The sequence below is a fragment of the Lonchura striata genome, chromosome 7 (genome assembly GCF_046129695.1).
Source record: "Lonchura striata isolate bLonStr1 chromosome 7, bLonStr1.mat, whole genome shotgun sequence".
NCBI classification, from domain to species: Eukaryota; Metazoa; Chordata; class Aves; order Passeriformes; family Estrildidae; genus Lonchura; species Lonchura striata.
The window spans coordinates 2,108,603-2,131,073 of record NC_134609.1 but is presented as its reverse complement, the minus strand read 5'-3'; positions in this window follow the sequence as shown (position 1 = coordinate 2,131,073).

Here is a 22,471-nt window from a genome sequence, read left to right as displayed (position 1 = left end):
TTAAATATTTACATTTTACACTCTCAAAAATGGAAAATATGTTGACATCTCAATTTATCTTTTTTGAACAAACTGTCATACCTGGCATGGTATAAAATTGATAACAAAGAATAAACTGGTCTGGGAAAGTCAATTACGTTTCTTGAAGGAGTGAAAATGAGGCTGGAAAAAATGTATCTTTGGAGTCTGGTTTGGGTGGGCTTTATACCTTGACTCCTATGTTTATATAGGATGATGACAGTTTGTGTTAGAGCACAAAAAGCTTCCTGAACCTGTCTTCTGGAAAATTCTTTACTGGTATTTTCTGCCCTAACTCCAGTGGGCCAAAGGATGGGTGAGATGAACATCAGCCAGGAAAGCATGAAGGACTGGGTTGTTTCCCTCTGGATATGGATGTGGACTGCAGGAGATCTTGGTTTGGAATTGGAAAATTATATTTCTTTTTTTTTTTTTTTCCAACAGAAAAAGACAACTGTTCAGATCCTTAAATGCACACAAGGTCGCATTAATAAATTGTTCTATATTTGAGAAGAAAAAAAAAAAATTATTTAGGCTGTCTGTTTTCATGTTTTTAAAATCATTCCTCTTCTATGCTCACAGTAACCAAACCTCTTCTTCAGCCAGGATCTCTGTGTCTGTCATAGGATTTCTTTTCCAAATGGGTTGGAAAAGAAAAATAAAGTCAATGTGGAAAAAAAAAAAATTAGTATCACTGGAGTTTTTGGTCTTGGGTGAAAGTTGAGGGAATGATGTCTCTGAAGACAGCTCTTGTGTCTTGTTACTCCTCCTTTACCTGAGGTTGGAAGAGGGCTCTGGTTTTCTTTCAGGGATTTTGGCACATGATAAGTGCATCTATTCCAGAAGGATGATGTTTCTAATGAGATTGGTTCTGTATTAGCAGTTTCTAAATGGCATTTCTTTTACTTCACAGGCTGGAGCCACGGTGTGAGCTGCCATGGGGTGTGAGGAGGCACAGAGCTCTTTGCCCTCTGTGAGTCTGTGCTCTCACATCCCTTACAGGCTTTACAAAGCCCTGCACTCAGCAAGGAGACCAGTCTGATCTGCACTCCATTTCCACGTGCCACTTGGCTCTTCCTGCCACACTGTCACATTTATATCGATTCCAGCATTGACTGACTGAACACCAGCACAATCACAGCTGCATCAGGCTCGTGCAGAACACAGAAACATATTCCCAAAAAACTAAAATACTCACAGGCAAAATGTGTGCTGTGCAGTAGAGAATATTCCTACACACTTACCTGTGTGTGTATTAATGACCCAGTGATGGTCACAGGCTCTGCAAATCAGCGAGAAAAAGCAGATAATTAAAATCACTGCGTCTGCAGGGAAAAGCCACAGGCTCAGCTGTAAAGAACTGCATCCACAGACAGGGGCTTAGTGAAAGGGCAGGAAGAGGCACAGAAAGAACAAGGAGAGAGAGGAAAGCAACTGGAACTCTCAGAAAACTCCTCAGAAAAAAGAGGAATGAGGATCCTGTGGTGAGAGGGCTATGTGGTTGCTTTTTTCCCCCTTTCCAGTCTGATTTGGTGTAGTTAGGATGGCCTTTCATTAGGACACACAGCTCTTGCTGTTGCAAATGACTGAGTGGACAGAGACTGAAGCACCTGAGATTTTTGAAACTCCAAGTCTTGTTTGTTGAGCTATGAAGGGTAAAAGCTTGAAAGAAAAGTGAGATGGACAGTACAGGAAGGTTGGAAAAACAATAAGGGCTGCAATGGAGGCTTTTTTAAACCTCCTGTAACAGAAAATTGGCTGCAAACAAGATGTAAATAGACAGTATCATTGTTAACAAAAAGGGAAAATGCCTCTGGATGAGATTTTTGAAGGGGAGAGTGAGAATTCACTAGAAATGTGTTAATTAAAAGCTGAGAATAGTTCTCAAGTAAAAGGAGGTGTATTTTTGGGACAGCTGGTCAATTTAAGATGGAGATGGTGTAGCTGGACATGCTAGCCCAGCTGTACACCAATGCCTAGGTTTAAAGTTTTAAAAATATTCACTCGTGAAGCTGTATAACAGAATAGAGCTCCTTCCAGGACAGTGTGGTGGGTGGGATTCACTGGGGGGGGCTGAACCATCTGGCCCTTGTGCTGAGTTAGAGCAGTCTGAAGCACAGCATGAAGGATTTCAGGAGGTGCATGAATGATCTGAACCTCTGCTTTTCCCCACGCCAGGCCTGGATGTGTAAGGGAAGAAGCAGAGTGGACACGTCCACGTGTTACTGAGGGGTCAGCTCATTTTCTGAGCAGGCTTGAGAGGAAGGAGCCTAGCAGAAATATCTCTTGATGTCAGATTCTTGGCTTGTCCCAGAGAGAGAGGAAGGATGGAGGGCACTGGGGGTGATCAGAGTGGAGAATACTCCCCCCAGGTCCTTGATGTCCCTCAGCTCCTTACCCTGGAGCACAGAGCAGCGGGGGGATGTGGGCAGTGAGCACGGGTGTGTTTGTGGAGATGGGATGAAGAAAGGGCTAAACACTGCCTGCTGCTGCGTGCTTCTGAGGAAACCATGGCTTCCCACACAGGGCTTAGCACAGGCAGGAACTGGTGTGTCAGCTTCAGAAGTGTGGCATCAGCAAATGCAAAGCCTAAAGGTTCATTATCTGTCCTGCTGATTCTGGCACATATTTGGCTGACCCGTTCAGCCCCACTAATACAGACTTCACCTGTCCTCCCACACACCTGGGCAGGATGTTTTGCTCCCTGAGTGCTGTCACTTGCTGGCCCAAAGCCCTGCTCAGGGGAGACAGGCTGTGTGTCACCTCTGAGAGGAACATCTTCAGTCAGTGACAGCTCTGGGCCATGTGCTTCTGGAGCTGTAATAACCACACAACTTCAACTGGTGCAGATCTGAAATGTCTCAGCCTGGGATCTGGCTGCTTTGTATCTGCACAGAAATTACTGCTTGGAAGGAAAATACTAATTTATCAAGCACTTAAGAGCATGCAAAAAGAATGAAATAAGCTCACCTCTCCTTGTTTTCAGGCTTAGACTTAATAATGACATGGAGATTCTTGACCTTCTTACTCTGAGCAGTTATAATAGGTACAGCAAATTAAAAATTGTAATGTTTAGATGAGTAAAAATGGGTATTTTCTTCATTGATTTGGGAGCTGCTCTAATGAAATCTGTACCTTGTTGGCACATTAGTGCTTGGGCTCATTTTCATTAATGAAAAAATACTTCCATCATGATTTTAAAAGGGGTTTTGCCAGGTTTTTGAAAATAAAATCGGATCTCAAGCCAGGACTATATGCTGCATCCTTACAGGAATTGATCACCCTTACAGCACCATCCTTCTTTAATCCCAGGAAAGAGAAAAAGCAGTGTAAAGAAGTGATTTGGAAATGCAAAATTCTTGCACCTTTTGGAGAGATGAATTCCCATTTTAGCACGGGGGTGACTCTGCCTTGGCTCTGCTAATGATGAGAATGGTTGGAATGGGGATCCCTTGCATCTGAAACTGTGCCAAGGCAAAGAGGAGAACCTAAAATTCACAGATATCCATAAAACAGAGAGAAAATAGTACCCCAGGGAGTAGGGCCCTGCCAGGAGAAGAAAGAGAAGCTGCCTTGATTAGGTCTCTATTGCCCAAACTCTTTGTCCTAAGGAATATTTTATTCTGTGTCAGTGAGGAGGGGTATGATGGAGGGAGAAGTGCATTTGTTGAAGATTCTTTGTTATGCTTTGTTTTTCTTTATCAGTAGCTTAAAATCCTTGAAATTCATCATAAGCCTGGCTGATTTACAGGTAGACTTTTCCAAAGGCTGTAAATTCTGGTGGTTTCACTGGAGCACCCAAGCCAGGTCATTGGGAGTTACAAGCAAAGAAGTCTAACTAGATATATTTTTTTCCTTGTTGGCTTTCTCTGGAGAATGAATTAGTTTAGTGACATTTTCCAGTCTTCCTTCATCTTTATCAGAGGAATGGATTGGATAGTCCTTCTTCAGTTGATTTTCCTGGAGTGCATTTCCAGTCCTCGCTGCCCATTCCATTGCCTCACCTATGACTGGTGAGTTCTAATGGGGGAGCTGAAAGGGTGAATGCAGAATTTTGAAAAGGTCAGAGCAACCCTACAGAGCCCTGTGGTTCAGCACAAAGTGGGGATTTACATTCAGATACCTTCCACTGCAGTAAAAATTGAAATATGGGATGAAAACAACCCCTCCATGTGACAAGGATTGTGAGTGGGGAAGGGGAATAAACTCTTGGCCTGTTCCAGTAGCTGTTTTCACATTTTAATAACTCTTTGTGCTTGTCTTATATGACAATGTCCTATTTAGTGGTTGTTAGTAACTTTTATTTTGCTATTTAATATCTGAATTCTACTCTCAGAGCAAAATATCTGCATGCTACTCTGTGATCAAAAATCAAACTGTAAATTGAGATAATTGATTTGGGAGTTTTGTTGGCTATTTTTTTTTTCAAATTGCTGACTGTACCAGAAATATAAACTCTGAATTTTATATTCCTAACCACTACCCAGCCTTTTTTTTTCTTCTCTTCCCCTTCACCTACGGAAAAACATGAAGAATTATTTTCGTGAGGTTGCTTTTGATATACCTAGCTTTCAAAAATGAAATAAACTTCCATTTCAAAATTTCTAACTGAAACTATTGTTGGGGACATGCTTGAAACTGGAAAGCTAAAATATTTTGTTTAGTTTGAATTTTTTTTTGAGTTTGGTTGTGTCATGGTAACGGGCCCCCGGCCAGGTAATAATTAACATGAACTCCAAAATTTACAGAAGGTTGATCAATCTCTTTTTTTATATTTTACTATATCTTATTATTAGGAAACCCATTGCTTTTATAGACAGTTATAATAAACCTGGACTTAATTGGTCCTCCAATCCAAACACCATCACCACTGGCTAATTAAGAAACCACCCTTTGGTAAACAAATCTCCATAACACATTCCACATGTGCACAACAACAGGTGCTACAAGTGAAGGTAGGAATTGTTTCTCATTCTTTTCTCTGATCTTCTCACAGCCTTTCCCAGAAAAGCCTGGAAAAGTTATGTGTTGCTCTCTGTGTCAGAGAGCTGCTGCCACATGGTTGTTTTTTTTGTTTTTTTTTTGTTTGTTTTCATTTTTTTAAAATTATTTTCTGAAATATAAAATATTCCCATATACTTTTGATCCACCTGAAACTGCTTTTTTGGGGGCTGAGAGACTTGTTCTGGACTGTGTCTTTTTTTGAACCTCAGCTTTGTGATGTCCACAAAGTTTAGGTAGATGTTGTGCTCGTGTGGAGCAGGTGTAGAGGTGTTTGTTGTGTCCAGGTAGCCTTAGAAACATGAAATCCCTGGATGGGTGAAACCCCTCAGTGAAATGTTAAGCCTCATTAGAATAATTCCTCATGTTCCAGCTCATCCAAGTTATCATCTCCTTAAGTCTGTAACAGTCACTGCTGTGGTTGACCCCATATTTTATTTTAAAAACCCAAATTGTTTTACCATGTCTGACTTCATCAGTGCAAGTTTAATTAAAGCCTTCCACCAGGTAGAATCTTGTTCAGCCATGTGACCCTTTTCCATTCATTGGAATTTCTCAGTTCAGTCCCACCAGGTGGGACAGAATTCCCCAGGGCTTTGGTCTCTAGTGAGGCAGTGGATGTGGCAGGAGCACTAGAGGCAGGGTTTTCCACAAAGCTTTCTCTGCAAGTGAAGTGTTAATTTTCACTGGAGCGTTCTGCAGAGCCTTGGGAGGTGCATCCTGGCTCATCTGCAGCTCTCTCAGATCCTTATTTTAAACCTCTCTGAGGCTGGGCTTTGTCTCAGTGACAGCTTGCAAAGCTGGGGAGCAGAATGAGCTGTTGTTTAAGATAAAGAGGAAACATTATTTATATATAGGAAGGAATCAATTTGACAACCAGAACAGCATGAAGAAAACCAAGAAAAGCACTTTTAATAAACGAGCATTGGATTAACCTGTTCTATCTGAATGAAGTAAAGCAGGAAACACCTTGGCAGGAGGTGCTGCTTTTCTGTGGGAACAAAGATTCTACTCCTCCTCCTATATCTGAACTCTTAAAACACAACCAGGTTATGCCACAAATCCCTGGATTTGGGCATTCTACACTGAGAAAATATGACAGCCCCAGGCTTTCTGTGCATGCTGGGTCAGTGCAGCAGGACTTGGCAGAGTGCAGGGGGTCCTGGTGTCCTCTGCTCGGGCTTTGAGAATCAGCAGAATCCCAGGAGGGTTTGTCAACCCAAAATCCCATCTAGAATCCTAGATGGTATTCTAAAGCTCATTCAACTCCAACACCCTGCCATGGATAGGGACACCTTCCACTATCTCAGCTTGCTCCAAGCCCCAAAGTCCTTGGGCACTGCCAGGGATCCAGGAGCAGCCACAGCTGCTCTGGGCACCCTGTGCCAGGGCCTGCCCACCCTGCCAGGGGACAATTCCTGCCCAAAATCCCATCCAGCCCTGCCCTCTGGCACTGGGAGCCATTCCCTGTGTCCTGGCACTCCATCTTTTGTCCCAAGTCTTTCTCCATATTTCCTGTCAGCCCCTTCAGGCACTGGAAGGCCACAATGAAATCACCCCAAATAATGAAGTTATTAAACACCAGTGGTCCCACTACAGAGCCCTGAGGGCCTCCACTGGTCACTGAGGTCCATCAGGGCCCTGAGCCATTGACCACGAGCACTTCCTCATCCATCCAACAGCCCATCCACCACCTCCACCTGTCTCCAGTGCAGAGGGCAGGATGCTGTGGGCCCCGTGTCAGAGCTTTCCAGAATTCCAGAGACACGAGATCCGTGGCCCTTCCCTCGTGCACTGATGGAGTCTCCCCACCAGAGAAAGTCACGGGGTGGTCAGGAGGGTTTTCCCTTGGTGAGGCTGTGCTGGCTGCCCCAAATCCCCTCCCTGAGCTCTGTGAGCCCCAGCAGAGCTTCCAGGAGGGGCTGTCCCTGCATCTTCCCAGCACTCAGGGGAGGCTGACAGGGCAGCGCTTCCCAGGCTCCTCCTTCCCACCCTTTTTAGAGATGGGGACAAGGTTTCCCTTTTTCCAGCTTCTGGGAAAATCCCAAGCAGAGGAGCACGAGACTGACTTTCCCCTTGGGTAAATGTAAAAAGAGATTATTTTCACCCAGCCAGTCAGTCAGCAAAAGAGAAATAACTTGAATTGGGGAAATGGACAGTTTGAATGGGTTTTTGCTTCTGCCCACGTAACAAAATGCTATGGTTTCACGGGGAAAGCAAAGTTAGGAATGCCTGCAAAGATAGCTGAAATAAAAGTGTCAGTCTGAGGCTCATAAAAAAGCCTCTTATCCCTGCAGCATCTTTTCAATTAACAGTGTTTAATGTTTTAAGTTCACCAAATTTAAATTACATCAGATATTCAGTTATCTTTTAATTGACTATCTTGATTTATGATCTTGGTGGAGAACCCTGACCTCCTTTTCACAGTATAATGATGAGACCTGTCCTAAAATATTACCATTAGATTTCCTTTTAGGTACTTACTGAAACCTGTCCAATTTGGGCATTACCTTTATAAAAAAGCATTGCTTTAAATACTGTAACAGTGAAAATTCTGAAGTAGCTGTAGCAGCAATTTTTTTGTTTCTTTATTGGGAAGTTCTCTGTTCTGTGCTATTATTAACTTATTTCTATGACGAAAATTATGCAAATTGGGTTTTTTAGTCAAGTTCTTCAATATGTTTGTGTCAAGGTTAAGATTTTATAAGCATTTAATTGATTTTGATTGATTTGCCAGTATAAAGAGGCGCATAACTAAGAGGAGCTGGTGAGTGTGCCTGAGAGTACAGAAATGGAGAGGATGTTATGTGAAACTGTTTAATCTGAGACATTATTCACCTGTTCTTTGAAAACAATCCCGGGAAGGAGCACATATGAATAATTTTAGAGGATATGTGTTAATTAGAGATAAGACATCTGTTTGAGTTTGTGTCACTAATGAATGGCTCACAATATTTATTCTGCTTCTGGAACATTTTGTTCTCTTAGAAAGAAATTACCTCAGAAATGTAAATTGTAGATAATAGATCTCCCAATAAGACTTATCAGCACCACCTGTCATTGGCTTTACCACCTCACCTGGTTTAAATCTCTCCTTTGACTCTCTTCCCATATAAAAACGCAAGGGTTTGGGTTTTTTGGTTTTTTTTTTATCTTTCTGAATCATCGGCGTGAGGAATTCTGTAATGTCCCGCCCTGTTGTGAGTTTTACTGTGCCCATACTGTTTGCCTTAATCATCTGATCCCGCCCGACACATTTCACACCATCACTTCCATGTCTTTTTTTATAAGTAGCTGCTTTGGGAGTGTGAATTTCTGTCCTACAACATCCTTGTTCCATGCCATTTGCTCTCTAGCTTATAGTCCTCCTTTAAAACCTGTCTCTGATGTCTGCAATCCATTGTTATCCAGCCTTGACACTGGATAAGCTGTGCCCAGTTTGAACATGGGGAGCACTGAAAATATTTGCACTTATTGTCTCCTTGCTACATACCTCTCTCTCCTCCTTTAATTTGTTTACAGACTTGTCATAACTATGGATTTTGATTTCAAAAGCCCCCAGTCTGTATCTTTTGATTTGTTTTTACAGCACCTTCTGTAGCATTATTTTGTGGCTATTAATGGTAGCTCTGAATCAGATTTTATAACTGTTGGGATGCCAAGTCTTGAGTTTTGAGCCAGGTAGGAACGGTGGAAGGCAGGAAGCTGAGAGGATGAGTGGGCAAGGAAAACAAAGGTGCTGTGGGGTTGTGTGGCTCAGATGTGCTGTGGAATTGGATGTTCCCTTGACCCAGCCCGTCTTTCCAGGATGGTTGGGGGACTGTGTGATTTACTGCTGTTTAATTAATCTCCAGTGACGATCTGGTGAAGGCATTGAGGGCACCCTCAGTAACATCTTGGAGAGCCCCAGGCCAGGTGGGAGTGTGGCTGTGCTGGAGGGCAGCAGCTCTGCAGAGGGATCAGGGCAGGCTGGCTCCATGGGCTGAGCTTCAGCCAGTGCCGGGTCCTGCCCTGGGCTCAGCCCCGGCCCTGCAGCTCCAGGCTGGGCAGAGGGGCTGGAAAGGGCCCGTCGGGAAAGGCCCTGGGGGCTGTGCCAGGGCTGGGCAGGAGCCCAGGGGTGCCCAGGGGGGCACGAGGCCAATGGCCCCGGGCTGTGCCAGCCATGGGGTGGCCACAGGCCAGGGCAGGGTCTGTGCCCCAGGCTGGCCCTGCTGAGGGACCCCAGGGCTGTGTCCAGTCTGGGCCCTGGAGGGGCTGGAGCGTGGCCAGAGAAGGGAAGGGAGCTGGGAAGGGGCTGGAGCCCCAGGAGCAGCTGAGGGAGCTGGGCAGGGGCTCAGCCTGGAGCAAAGGAGGCTCAGGGGGGACCTTGTGGCTCTGCACAGCTCCTGCCAGGAGGGGACAGCCAGGGGGGTCGGGCTCTGCTGCCAGGGAACAGGGACAGGACAAGGGGAAACGGCCTCAAGCTGGGCCAGGGGAGGCTCAGCTGGGACAGCAGCAGGAATTTCTCCATGGAAAGGCTGCTCAGGCCTTGGCAGGGCTGCCCAGGGAGCTTTGGGGTGCCCATCCCTGGAGGTGTCCCAGGAAGGGCTGGAGGTGGCACTCAGGGCTCTGGGCACTGGGCACAGCTGGGACTCCATGGGCTGGCAGAGATTTTCCAGCCTCAGATCCTAGGGTTCTGTGATTTTGTCTTATTCAGGGGGCAGTTTTCCTTAGATCTTTTTTCTTGGTGCCCTCCTGTGTGCTGTAGCCTCACACAGGGTCTTTAAGGACCCTCCAGCAATCCCAGTGCTCACTGTGATGCCACGCCAAGTTTGGCATCCAAGGAGGGTGAGGTGTTCCCTGCAGTGGGCAGACCAGCTGAGCCAGGTGCATCTGTACCTGTCCCTGCTCCACCACAGCTTTCATACAGGGCACAGGCTGATGTGCTGATCCTGCTTCTGTTGAGTAAATTTAAGGAATTCACAGTGGTCCCTGAGCACATGTGGAATCGCTATTAAAAAGGAAAGTAAAAAGAGAAAAGTGGTATTTTTTGAACGAGCAGAAACAATGCCACACTGTCATTTGTCAGGCAAGAAATGTGCAAATATGCTCTGAGACAGGAAGGCAGGAGGTTGCTAAGATGAAATAGTTGCATTGAAGGGAGAAAAACTGGGATGCTGTAAATGGAATGGAGAAAATGCTACAAACTGACAGAAAAAAACCAAAACCCAAGTAGACTGGAAAGTAGAGGAATGGACATCCCATTTTGCATTCAAGAAGTTCACTTCTTCAGTGTTTGATCACTACCTCTCATGTCCTCAAACACTAATTTGTTACATTTTCCTTCAAAATTCCCAACTCTTCCATATGTTGTTATTGATAACACTCACATGCACTATGCTCTGTAGTAAAGTGTAGTGTAAAAAAAAAAGCTAAAAAAATGTAGGAGTACCATTCCAGTACATCTTCTAAAAACACCTTTGAACGCAGAATTTGTGCTTGCAAAAGCAGAGTTAACCTCTAGCAAAAACATTCAGGTATAGGATATTTTTTTGGTTATTCTAATATGACCTCAAATTTTCTGGTTTCAATTCAATTTTCACCTGGAGAACAAAACAAGATAAGAGTTTCTATCACTTGAATGCATTTCCTTTATATTGATTGAATAGTTAAGAAACCCCAAACCACATTTGCAGAGGTCATCCAGTGGTGGGTTAGGAAATAAAGTGAAACAGTAGAGACACAAAATGCACTGGTGTGGTGTGAAATGTGAGGTTGTGTGTGATGCTGAGATGAAGGAATGATGTTTCATCCCAGAACGTGGCACCCCCAAGGCTTTGTTGGTATTTCTGGATCTCCACCTGGGGTGTTTTCAGGAGGGAAAGGACTTTTAATGCCCAAGCTGCATAACACTACCAGGATCTCCTCCTAAATGGGCAGTGAAGACAAATTCTACCTTCATGAAGTAACAGGAGCAGCAGCAAGATTAGGAAAGGGCTTCCAGGACTTACTTAACACCCTGGTTCAAGACTGCCAGCCCTGCAGGAAGGAGCACAGCAGGAGCTGATCAGCTACAGGAGGCCCTTTATTTTCACACCCTCCTCAATCCCAAATGCATTTTGCCTTACATTTAATTAAGCAGAGTGGGTTTGGTTTCACTCACATTATTTAGGGAGCTGCCCATGCAATACATTCTGACCAGCAGGATTGATAGAGATTTATTTCTGTGTTATCACACCTCTTGGGCACTGTCTGGTAAGAACAGCCAGTAAGGCAGGAATATTCTCCTGTAAGGCTGGAATAATGCAGCAGTTATAAAGCTGCTGCAGCTGTGACACTTGATCAGTGCATAAATTCAGTATTCACAGGACTTTCATTAGCCAACCAGAGACTTGTTTACGGGCAACTGTTTATTTTGGGTAACGGTATTTAAGCTTGGGTAACAGTTTTGCTTATGTAATCATGAAAAGTTTCTGGGTTTCTTTTGCTGGAAACACATTCTTTGTGGTTAACACAGAGGGAGGGAGTGTGGAACTCGCTAGCAAAACTTGTCTGTATTGAATCCATTGTGAGGGCCAAGGCTTTTGCTCTGTTGTTTTGCTTTGGGAAGGCTGAGAAATGTAAATACTTTTGCTAGAGCTCACTGAGGGCTTGGCTGTGCCCTGAACACGTGCTGAATGCCCATGCCTTTTCCTGTCTTTGTGCCATGGCAGGAGCTCTGTGCCTGGGCTCTGCTGAGCTAACCCATCCTGGGAGCTTTGGCCTGGTTTCCTGGTGAGTCACAGCGTTTGGGTGAGATCAAAACTAGATCAAGGCAAACACAAGATGATCAAGTGTAAGTGTTCTGTCATGGCAACAGTTGAGAAGCTGTATTTAAACTGTGAGGCAGAAGGATATTTTAAGGTTTGAAGGTGACCAAGGAGTGTCAACCTGCTTGTATATAGAGAAAAAAAGCTCTGTCATCCACCCATCTTTTGATAAATGTAAGTTTAACACACTTCTCTCTAGGAGGGCTTGAGCAATGACAAGGGTTTTCTCCCACCTGATTGAGAAGTTTTTGCTTTCATCAGAATTTTTTCCCATCCTGTGAGTGCAGGTTAAAGATGGGTGTGTGAAATGGCAGCTCCTGTGCTCTCAGCCATAACTCTACCCTGTGGCTGGTGCTACACCCAAAATGAAAGGTTTTTTAAATTGACTCTGGCTTATTATTTGCTTGCTAATGCAGTTGTCCTTAAATTTTATGTGTGACCTTAATCTCCAGGAGGAGATTCACAGACAATTTTCAAGGTTGCTAACATGTTTCTGCTCCATTCACTACATCCAGCTCAGTAAAACACCAATAAACTCCAGAGGAGTTCCACACTGATTACTGCAAGTTCTGCAGTACAGGCTTTCTCTTCTCAAAATTGCCCGTGTTCAGGTTTAAAAAAAAAATATAACATCACTTTGAACTGTTGTATATCATGAAATTAATATTTGATGTATTTTATCTATCACCTAGTGAATGACAAGGTTTTCATTTTGCCACATGTTATGCAGCTGATACTTTTCCCAGCTGCTGCACAGGCTGTAGTACAGGAGTCTTAAAGTCCTGAGGTTTACAAGCTGAAAAGGATTTACACATTTAACAAAAGTTTTAGCAGTGTAGAAGGTGTTTGGCAACACTGCACAAGTTAACCTGTGCCCTTTAATGTTACTGCCTTCCAGGAGCTGCCAGTGCTAGGTGATTAAACAATAAATCATAACACACAGAGACAACGGCAATCCCTGGAACCATCTGTAAGTGACAGACTTCTGGAATGCTCTTTTATTTTCCCTGGACACAGTTTGCTCTTTAGAATGGTTCATCAACAAAGGCAGTGGACTTAGAGGCTTTCTGTCATTCCTAGTAAAATATCTTATCTCTAGTGAGGGAGGTTATATTTTTGAGAGGAAGGTTGTAATTTGGAAATTCATATTCCCACATGAACAGAAGAGCTATAACTTGAATTTCCTTGAGGTTGACAGCACAGTTATGGACAGAGTTCCAACAAAAAGAAGCTGTCCTGAATTCTGGAACATGTTTCTCATTGATAGAAATGAACTTCCCATTTGAAAATGTCAGTTTTTAGTATTTCTGTGATACAAGCATGTGCTGATTACCTCTGGAAGAAATCTGTGTAAGTTCCTTCTCTTGTGTAATTTTGTGGATTTTCAGCCAGAACTATAGAACTCTGTGAAATTAAAATTCGATAGTTCTTTTAGGCATTAGGATGTAAGGGTTATTGCAGTTTTTCAGAGGAAGTTATTTATCTGAGTGTATCCTGGAATCCAGGGGGTGGTGGGTGACCTGCTCTGCTGATCACTCACAGATCTATGGGACTGATGGTCAACAGCAGCTGGACATGAGCCAAGTGTGCCCAGGGGGCCAAGGAGGCCGAGAGCATCTTGACCTGTGTCAGGAATAGCGTGGCCAGCAGGACCAGGGCAGTGACCGTCCCCCTGTACTGGCACTGCTGAGGCCACACCTGGAATGCTGCATCAGTTCTGGGCCCCTCGCTTTAAAAAGGACATTGAGGTTCTGGAGTGTGTCCAGTGAAGCACAACAAAGCTCAGGAAGGCTCTGGAAGACAGTCGGGTGGATGGCTGAGGGAGCTGTGGAATCTTGGAGGAGAGGAGGCTCAGGGGGCACCTCATCACCCTCCAGACTCCCTGACAGGAGGGTGCAGTGAGGTGGGGCTGTGTCTGCTGCTGTGCCTTCAGTGACAGGAGCAGAGGAAATGGCCTTAGTGACACAGGGGTGATTCAGATTAGATCCAAAAAACCCAATTTTCTCTGGGTTGTCAGGCATTGGAAGGGGCTGCCCAGGGAAGTGGTGGAGTCACCACTGCTGGAGGTGTCCAAGAGGTGTAAGAGGTATCTCATAAGAGGTATCTCGATCTGTTGTAGATGATGTAGTTTAGGGGTCTACTGGCAGTGCTGGGCTGATGGTTGGACTGCATGATTTGGAAGGTCTCTTCCAACCTTGATGATTCTGTGGCTGCAATGGCAATTAAAAAACTTTTCTAGGATTTCTTTCTGGACAAAACACTGAGCTCTGGAGCATTCACTTGTCTTTCTGAGCTTGCACAAAATGCTCTCCTTCCAGTGCCCCACGCCCACCTCTCCACCTCAGGACCCCAGTTGTGCCACAGTGCCCCTGCTATCTCCCTGCCCACCAAAGTCTTTCATGAAAGGTTTTCTGGAAGATTTCCTGGATCCTTTTGCTGGAAATGTGTGTAGAAATTGCATGTGGCTATCTCTGCACCACCACCCCTGCATGTTTCTGCTGTTTATAGTGAGGGATGTGGGTGGGTGGCAGGCAAAAGGAACACACAGGAAAATAATTTACTCTTGTTTGAAACACTGAATGTTTAACCTCACAAAAAGTACCCAAATTCTGCCCGTGGGAGATGTTGTAGTCCCATCTGCCAAAATATGTTTGTTCTTTATCATTTCTCAAAGGAGGGTTTTGACTGCCAAAAACCCATCTGATCTAAGTTTTCTGATACTGGTTGACATTACTGTAATAAAAATTAACTTTGTCTAATTTTGCTGCTTGGGAAGCAAATTGCCAAATGAGCTTCAAATAAGCAAGTATATATTTAGTAAATTATCCTCATAATACTTCATTTTTATTGGAAATGCCTTATTACTGATGCTGAAGAATGCTTTATTGAACTGTTTCTATTCTCTGAGAATCAATATTTGCTTGTCCATGATAATGGTATATATATATGGTCATTTAGAATTGCAGTCATTAGCCAGGTACTCCAGTGCTTCTGTTACAGCAAATTGAAAAAATTTGCTTTTTAAAGGAAAAAATATAAGTATTATCATCTGTTATGATAATGATTAGACTAAAAGATGTTAATCAGAATAATTCACTGCACAGTACAGGAGCTATAACTATCAGCATAGTGCACTATTGCTAAGACACAATTATATTAAAGCCAACAAAAACAATTATTAGGTAGAGATTGATGTCACTCACCCAGACCAAGGACTGTGGGCGCATCTCTTTGGCTCAGCCTGCAGGAGCAACCTTGAGGGATATTCTCACTCCAGGGAGGAATTCCACACACACTCCAGGAAGAAGTATATTAGAAGATTAAAAAGTGGGTCTGGGTTTCTGCAGTCTAAAGAAACCTTCTGTCAGTCAGAGCTCCCCAGGCCAGCTGTGTCAGTGAGCAGATTTAGATAAGTTATCAGTGGGATCACTTCTTTGTTCTTTTTATCAGCTCTGCCACATCTTCAGCTCACTATCAGGATGTTTAATTTGGGGATCAATGAGTCAGGCTGCTTTCAGCTTTATTCATCCCAAACCCAGGATGCTGTCCCCTTCTTCATCTCCAGCTCTGAAAATGGGGCATTGCTGGAGTTGTTCTGCCCCCACTCCAGGCAGAGCAGTTCTGGAGTTCAACAGGAGTAGAGCCAGTGCCTGAAAATTGCCATGGAACATGTGTGCTGTTTTTAGGCAGATTTCCTGTATTTTATAGGTGGCCAAGCCTTGCTCCTCCCAAGATTTAGCTGTAGGAATGCCTAGGCTGGGCATTGCAAGGGTTCTTGGCCGAGCCACTTCCACCAGCTGAGCTGGAGTTGTGCCAGAGCTCACCCCTAGGTCAGGGGTGGCTCCGTGTGGTGGAAAAGTCTCTCCTCCAATCCGAGCTACCAGTACATCAAATTTCTCCGCCTCTATGGAGGAATGGTAAACAATAGATTGTTTACAGAAAGTTGTGTGAGAAAGTTCTCTACAAGAATGTAAACTCAGAAGGCTTTAAAAAATCTTAAGAATGAGGGCAACAGGTGGAGACCTGAGCTGAGGCAGGAAAAGTGGGAGGAGCAGCTGGATGTGCCAGAGGTTGCTCCCAGAAAACCCTTCCCATGCTATCCCCTCTCCATGGGCATCACTCAGAGCAGGGAGAGAGAGCACAAAGGCTGGGCAGGACACTGAATCTGGAGAATCAATTCAATTAGTGTTGGAATCCAGGACATCCCTCTGGCTGCCCTGGCTGTCTTGAGATCCTGGCAGGGGTCTCAGAGACCTTGGCATGAAGTCAAAAACAGCTGTGGCTTCGATTTTAGCCTGTGGAAAAAGCTGCCAACTCTGTATGAGGAGTTACAAGCCACAAGGGTTTGAGTAGTGTGATATTTGAATTGACACAGGGTGGAAAAGTAGAAATTTGGGGTTTTTAAAATAAGGGGTTCAAGGGGACAAGATGGAGGAATTTGGGTGTGTCCTAGCCTTCTTCTCCTTCGTCTTGTCCTCCATGTCTTGGTGTGATAATGGGACTTTTCTACTGGTTTGAGGTAGAGACACACTGTCTAACACAGATGATAGGAATTGGTAAATAAATTGTAAACATAGACTGGTAGTTTTGAGTATATAAGGTGGGAGCCGCCCAAGGGTCAGGGGCAGAATGCCGTGGCCTCCTTGCTAGCCAGAGTTCAGCAGGTCAGAGAAAGAATGTTTAGATAAGAAGAAATAAACAACCTTGAAAGTGCAATCCGGAGCAATCCAAACTCCTTCTTTGGCTGCGGTGGGCTAGGGAAGCCAAGACTCTTTACAATCTCTCTTGGTGTCACCCTGACCTTCTGAACCCTGAGAAATTGAAAAATTAGGTACTTCCAGTTTAAAAGTGCAGATGTTTTCCTTAAAGAATTCCCCCAGGGCACTGCTGTGCTATGATTGGAGCTCTTGCTAACACTCTGGAGGCCTTGAAGGAACTTCAGTGCTGTTCTCTGGTGTGGAGAGAGTTGTCAGCTCAGCCACTACACCTCAGTCACTCTGGTGCTGTAAATTACAGGGGTGTGGTGCAGCCTCCACAGAGAAATAGAAACCACAAGGGTGTAGCTGTGCCAGAAGTCACCAAATGTCTCCACCTGGAGGACTGTGTCCAGTGTGGGGCCTCAACACATGGAAGAAGTTAACCTGTTGGAGCCAGTCCAGGAGAGGCCATGGAGTTGCTCCAGGGCTGGAGCCCCTCTGCTCTGGAGCCAGGCTGGGAGAGCTGGGGGTGCTCCCCTGGAGAGGAGAAGCTCCAGGGAGATCTCAGAGCCTAAAGGGGCTCCAGGAGAGCTGGAGAGGGACTGGGAACAAGGGATGGAGGGACAGGACACAGGGAATGGCTCCCAGTGCCAGAAGGCAGGGATGGATGGGATATTGGGAATTAGGAATTGTTCCCTGGCAGGGTGGGCAGGCCCTGGCACAGGGTGCCCAGAGCAGCTGTGGCTGCCCCTGGATCCCTGGCAGTGCCCAAGGCCAGGCTGAATAGGGCTTGGAGCAGCTTGGGACAGTGGAAGGTGTCCCTGCCCATGGCAGGGATGGAACAGGATAAACTTTAAGGTCCCCACCTACTCAAATTATTCTGGAGTTCTCTTTTTTTTTTTTTTTTTTTTTGGAGAGAAATAACTCTGTACTAAACACAATCAGAATTACCAGTCATAGGTGCCCCTTAAAGTGTGTTCCAGTGGATGGTGTGACCTGCTCGTCCATAAACTGCTGGGAAGGGGGTGCTTTTCCTTTTCACAATGTGCATCTCAAAGCAATGTACTGCCAGGAGCGTGCTTGGAAGCTCTCAGACAGAAATGGTCCCCAGGACTGCCAGGCACTGGAGGTTCTGCCTTGGAGGGATACCCTGGGGTTTCAGAGAGTCACTGGATGTTCTTGGGAGGTAAAACTTCACAGAGGAAATGAGTCTGAAAGGGAAATCCTACTCCAAGTATTATTTAAACTCAAGGGGACTTGAAAGCTAAGGTCTGTTACTTAGTTAAATACCTATTTCTAGTTGCTTGTTAAGAATAGAGATTAATTTCTTAAGCACTGGTGGGTTCATGAGCATATTTCCCCTTCTGTGAAAGCACCTGCAGCTGATCTGAAGCCAAGGTAGAGGCACTTCTTAGTCCTCCAGCATCAAAAATGTTGATAGTATTTTATATTTTGTAATATGTCAACTCACATGATTCACATCTTACCTTTTTTATTGTATGGAACACTATGTACCTGATTTCTTGGCATTTTTTTCCAGAAAATAGGATGGAAAGAATGAGAGCTCTATTGCCAAACCCAAAGCTCTACTTTAGTCCAGGTGATGTCACCAAATGGTTTTCAGTGGAAGGAAAGTTTTCTGTGCCCAACAGTGAAGCCTTATTGCTCTAGAAATCCTCACCAAAGGAAGCAGTTCCTTTAAGCACTTCAACATCCTCTGAGTGAGGGATGACTTAAAATTTGGGGTTGCATCTTGAGGGCCATTTCTCTCGTTTTCCACACATTGCTTCACATGCTTCCTGTTTCTCACGTTTGCATAATCCTATAAAAGATGAGAAGAGGATATATATGTGGGTTTTGTGCTGCTGTTACCCCAGCTAAGTAATTGAAGAATATTAACTTCCTGATTTGAGTCTGATTCCGCTTTTGATAGCCACACTGTACTCTTCAGACTCCCTTGGCAATTCCAAAGGATCCTTCTTTCCCTGCTCCTCACTAACTCCTGCTTGTTGCTGTTGTGTGTAGCAAACTTCTGCTGTCTCTCTTCCCTGAGGAGCTCGAAATGATTCTTGTAAGGCAAATATTTAGCAAATCCATTTGTAAAGTGCGTTTGGAAAACTCGGGAATGTTTCATGGGGTTCCACATCAATGGGGGATTATTCATTCAGTGTGAATTTAGTTATACATTTTCAAGGCAGTAAAGATTTTCCTTCTGAAAATAACCCATCAGATTTCCTAGGCAGGGGGGAGGGAACCCAAATTTGGTGCCATTTTTTTTTTCATGTATTCATAGAAATATGGATTATAGAATGAATTATCATAATTTTCTCACAGCATGCCATTTCTTGAGTGATGTTAATACACTGATGATTGATAGTCAATGTAGAGGGAAGAACATTAATAGTAAATACAGGAGTTTTATTTCCCTTTCTATACATTTTTATTGTATTTTGCCAGAAACACATGTTGCTATAGCCTTGCTGCTTTTGAATGATATCACACTACTAAACTGCATGTCCTGAATAATTTTTTTTCAGAAAAAATGAGCTAAGTAATTTATAAACATAATTATACCTATATTTATGGCCTAATAAAGTTTGATAAATTAGGTTTAGGTTAGAATACAACATTTTATGAGTAATCATATAGGTAGGTGCATACATTGTATTTTGAAATGGCAGTAATTTATTGCAATACCCATTGGAATAGACAGCTTTAAAATGTGCTAAGTTACTGCCTTGGACCTTCAGTCTTAAAAACATATAATCCTATGTGAATAAAAGATGGCTCTTAATAATTCCTGGGTTTCATGTTCACAGGCTTAGTCCTTTTTTTGTTATTCTCTCTTTCTCTTACAGACTTCACTCCAGACTTCAGTCTGCTGCTTATAGGTCTTCCCTATGAGTGTGACATGTTAAAAATAAACCAACAGTGGCAGGTTTCCATTTCAAACTGATATTGCTCCTTTAGCACTAAAGTCCCCAGGACAGGAAGGACCTGTTGGAGTAAATCCAGATGATCAGAGGGATGGAGCAGCTCTGCTGGGAGGAAATGCTGTGAAAGTTGGGATTGTTCAACCCAGAGTAGAGAAGCTGTGGGGTGACCTAATTGTGGCCTTCCAGTGCCTGAAGGGATTGGGAAAGGCATTGGGAGTTGGCCTCTTCTCTCAGGAGCACAGGGAAAAGAGCCTCAAGCTGGGCCAGGGGAGGCTCAGCTGGGACAGCAGCAGGAATTTCTCCATGGAAAGGCTGCTCAGGCCTTGGCAGGGCTGCCCAGGGAGCTTTGGGGTGCCCATCCCTGGAGGTGTCCCAGGAAGGGCTGGAGGTGGCACTCAGAGCTCTGGGCACTGGGCACAGCTGGAGCTCCGTGGGCTGGCAGGGATTTTCCAGCCTCAGGGATTCTGTGGAGAGGGACCTTGGACAGGGCATGGAGTGACAGTGCAGGGGGGAGTGGATTCCAACTGAGAGCAGATTTAGATTGCACATTAAGAATAATTTATTCCCTGTGAGGGAGGGTGGGCAGGCCCTGGCACAGGCTGCCCAGAGAACATGAGCCTGCCCCACCCCTGGAAGTGTCCAGGGGTTGGGTGGGGCTTGGAGCAACTTGGAATAGTGGAATATGCCCCTGCCCATGGCAGGGTGTGAAAAAGGATGAGCCTTAAGGTCCTTCCAAACCCAAACCACTCTGTGATTCTATGACTGTTCATTAGCCAGTGTGAAATGAGATCTGCAAGATTTGATCTAAAACTTGCACACCTTGATGTAACCCATTAAGTTATTACCTGAAAAATGTAGAGACATTAACTTGATATTTTAAGTGGGAATTTGCTATTTCAGTGCTTTTTCAGGAAGAAAAGGAAGTTACAGTCCAGGTCTAGGGGTGGAACTTGTGTTGTTTAAGAAAACTGTGCTGTTGTCTGTAGTTGTCTCTCCAGGTATCCAGCTGCAGAGCTGAGATGTGACTGCAGAGCTCAGCATGGACCCCAATTCTCTTCTAAATTAAACTATTCATATTTCTAGGCCATAGAGCTTCCCACACTGCCTTTCCCTGCCTAGGTAAGTACAGCTGGCACCATGTCCGAATGTCCAAATAATGTCCTGAATTAACTTCTTTAGTGCCATTGCTCAATATTGGGTTGATTATTGTACTGGCTAATTAGACTTCATTCAGAACATGTTATAGCTTTGTTTATTTAGAGGAAAGAGGAAAATTCCCCCAAATTTTCCCCCTAATGGAAGTTTCCACACTAAAGGTGTATTGCCAAACTCCAAAATTGCTGGAAGACTTTGAAACTGGAAGAAAAAGGAAATCACAGGATGCACTGGATGAATGGAAACAGAAGAGCTTTGGAATCCTGTCTGGAATAAGCCAAAACAGCGTAAGATGAAGTTGGAGCTGTTATGTGCTGATGTTGTGATGATGAAAGCATTTTCAAAAATCAGGATGTTTTGCTTCTTAGGGTGGCTATGAGGCTGTCAGAATTCAGGGGTAATTTTTATTCTTCAACAGGATTTTCTGTTTCTGACTGCTCCTTCATCCCTTCTGCAGCGAGTATAATCTGCAGCTGACAGATCATAAAGAACCCAGGGCGTGAAGACACACGTGGAAGAATCTGATCAGTGAACTGCTCATCCTGAGCAGGAAAATACCTTCCTCAAGGGTTCCTGGATCAGCCCTGGCCATGCCCTGAGCTGTGCTGACCCCCAGCAGCCCAGCCAAAGCCTCCAGTGTCATTTTTGGATGGGCTGCAGTGGAGCTCGGGAGGTGTGCGGGTTAATTCCAGCTTCTCACAGCCCAGTGGCAGCCTGGAGAAGGCCAAGGAGTGTTTGGGATTGTGAGGGCTAAAATGAACCTCTCCCCCTGCAGAACAAGGGCATAGCTTGCTCCCCTAGGGTCAGAAAATGAGCACATTTTATAGAGCTGCTGCAAGGAAGAAAACAAACAGCTCTAGTGGAAGAGATTCCTGTTTGGGCGATGCAAAAAAATAAATTACTATTAAGTAGCTGATTTTTTTACAGATTGGGTTCAGCAGGTACATTCTTTTGCTGATTTTCAGCCCTGCTTTACCCACTGGGGTTCAGAGGTAATTGATAGAGGTGTCTGGCTTCAGATGCTGGCTCAGTCCAGGGAGTTGCACTTGATGTATTTGCATCTCATCACTCAGTTGCCATTCTTCATTAGACGAGCAAAATTTTATTTTGCCCTACACAGAGAGGCCCCAGTAAAAAAAATATCCTTGAGATGTGTTAGCTTTGAGTCTGAGAAGAATGTAAATGGGTATTAGAAGCTTTATTTGGTCAAATGGAGAGAGTTAATCAGAGCAGTGGAAGGTGACCTGGAGTCCTGGGAGGTATTTATTTTGACTCCTGTCCAGTATTTATTTTAATAAGATATTCCAAAAGGCCTCAAACAAGTGTTGATGGTACCTGTGGCCAGGCAGCAGCTCAGGTGTGCCAGAAACTCTTGGGTCCATTGATACCTGATCAACATCAACTTCTCTGGGGATGAGAGAGAGATTTTAGTGTTCACTGGGCCAAACGGGGATGAACAGCTTTAAAATGGGATAAAAAGGACCTGACAATTGGAATATATATCCTGCCCAAGTCTGTTTCTTTTCTGTCTCTGTGGACTTCAGAACACTGCTGATTATTTTACTCCTTCTTATATATTATATTTTATTCCGATTTTTCTATATATGCTTTTAGTGGATAATAAATGCTTCTATTGATTTACCATGCTCAATAAACTAGATTTCGATAAATATTTATACACTATACTTTGTAAAGCATAATAATAACTTCATTTTCTGTGGGGGTTATTAATAATTATTTAATGCTTACCCATAGTTATGGCGAAATTAGATATCATAAGCTTCCTTACAATATTTATGTGCCTAGTTCCACTGAAATTTATGAGCATGTTGCTAAAAGTTGACAGGGTTTGCTCCTCCTAATAAAAGATGAAATT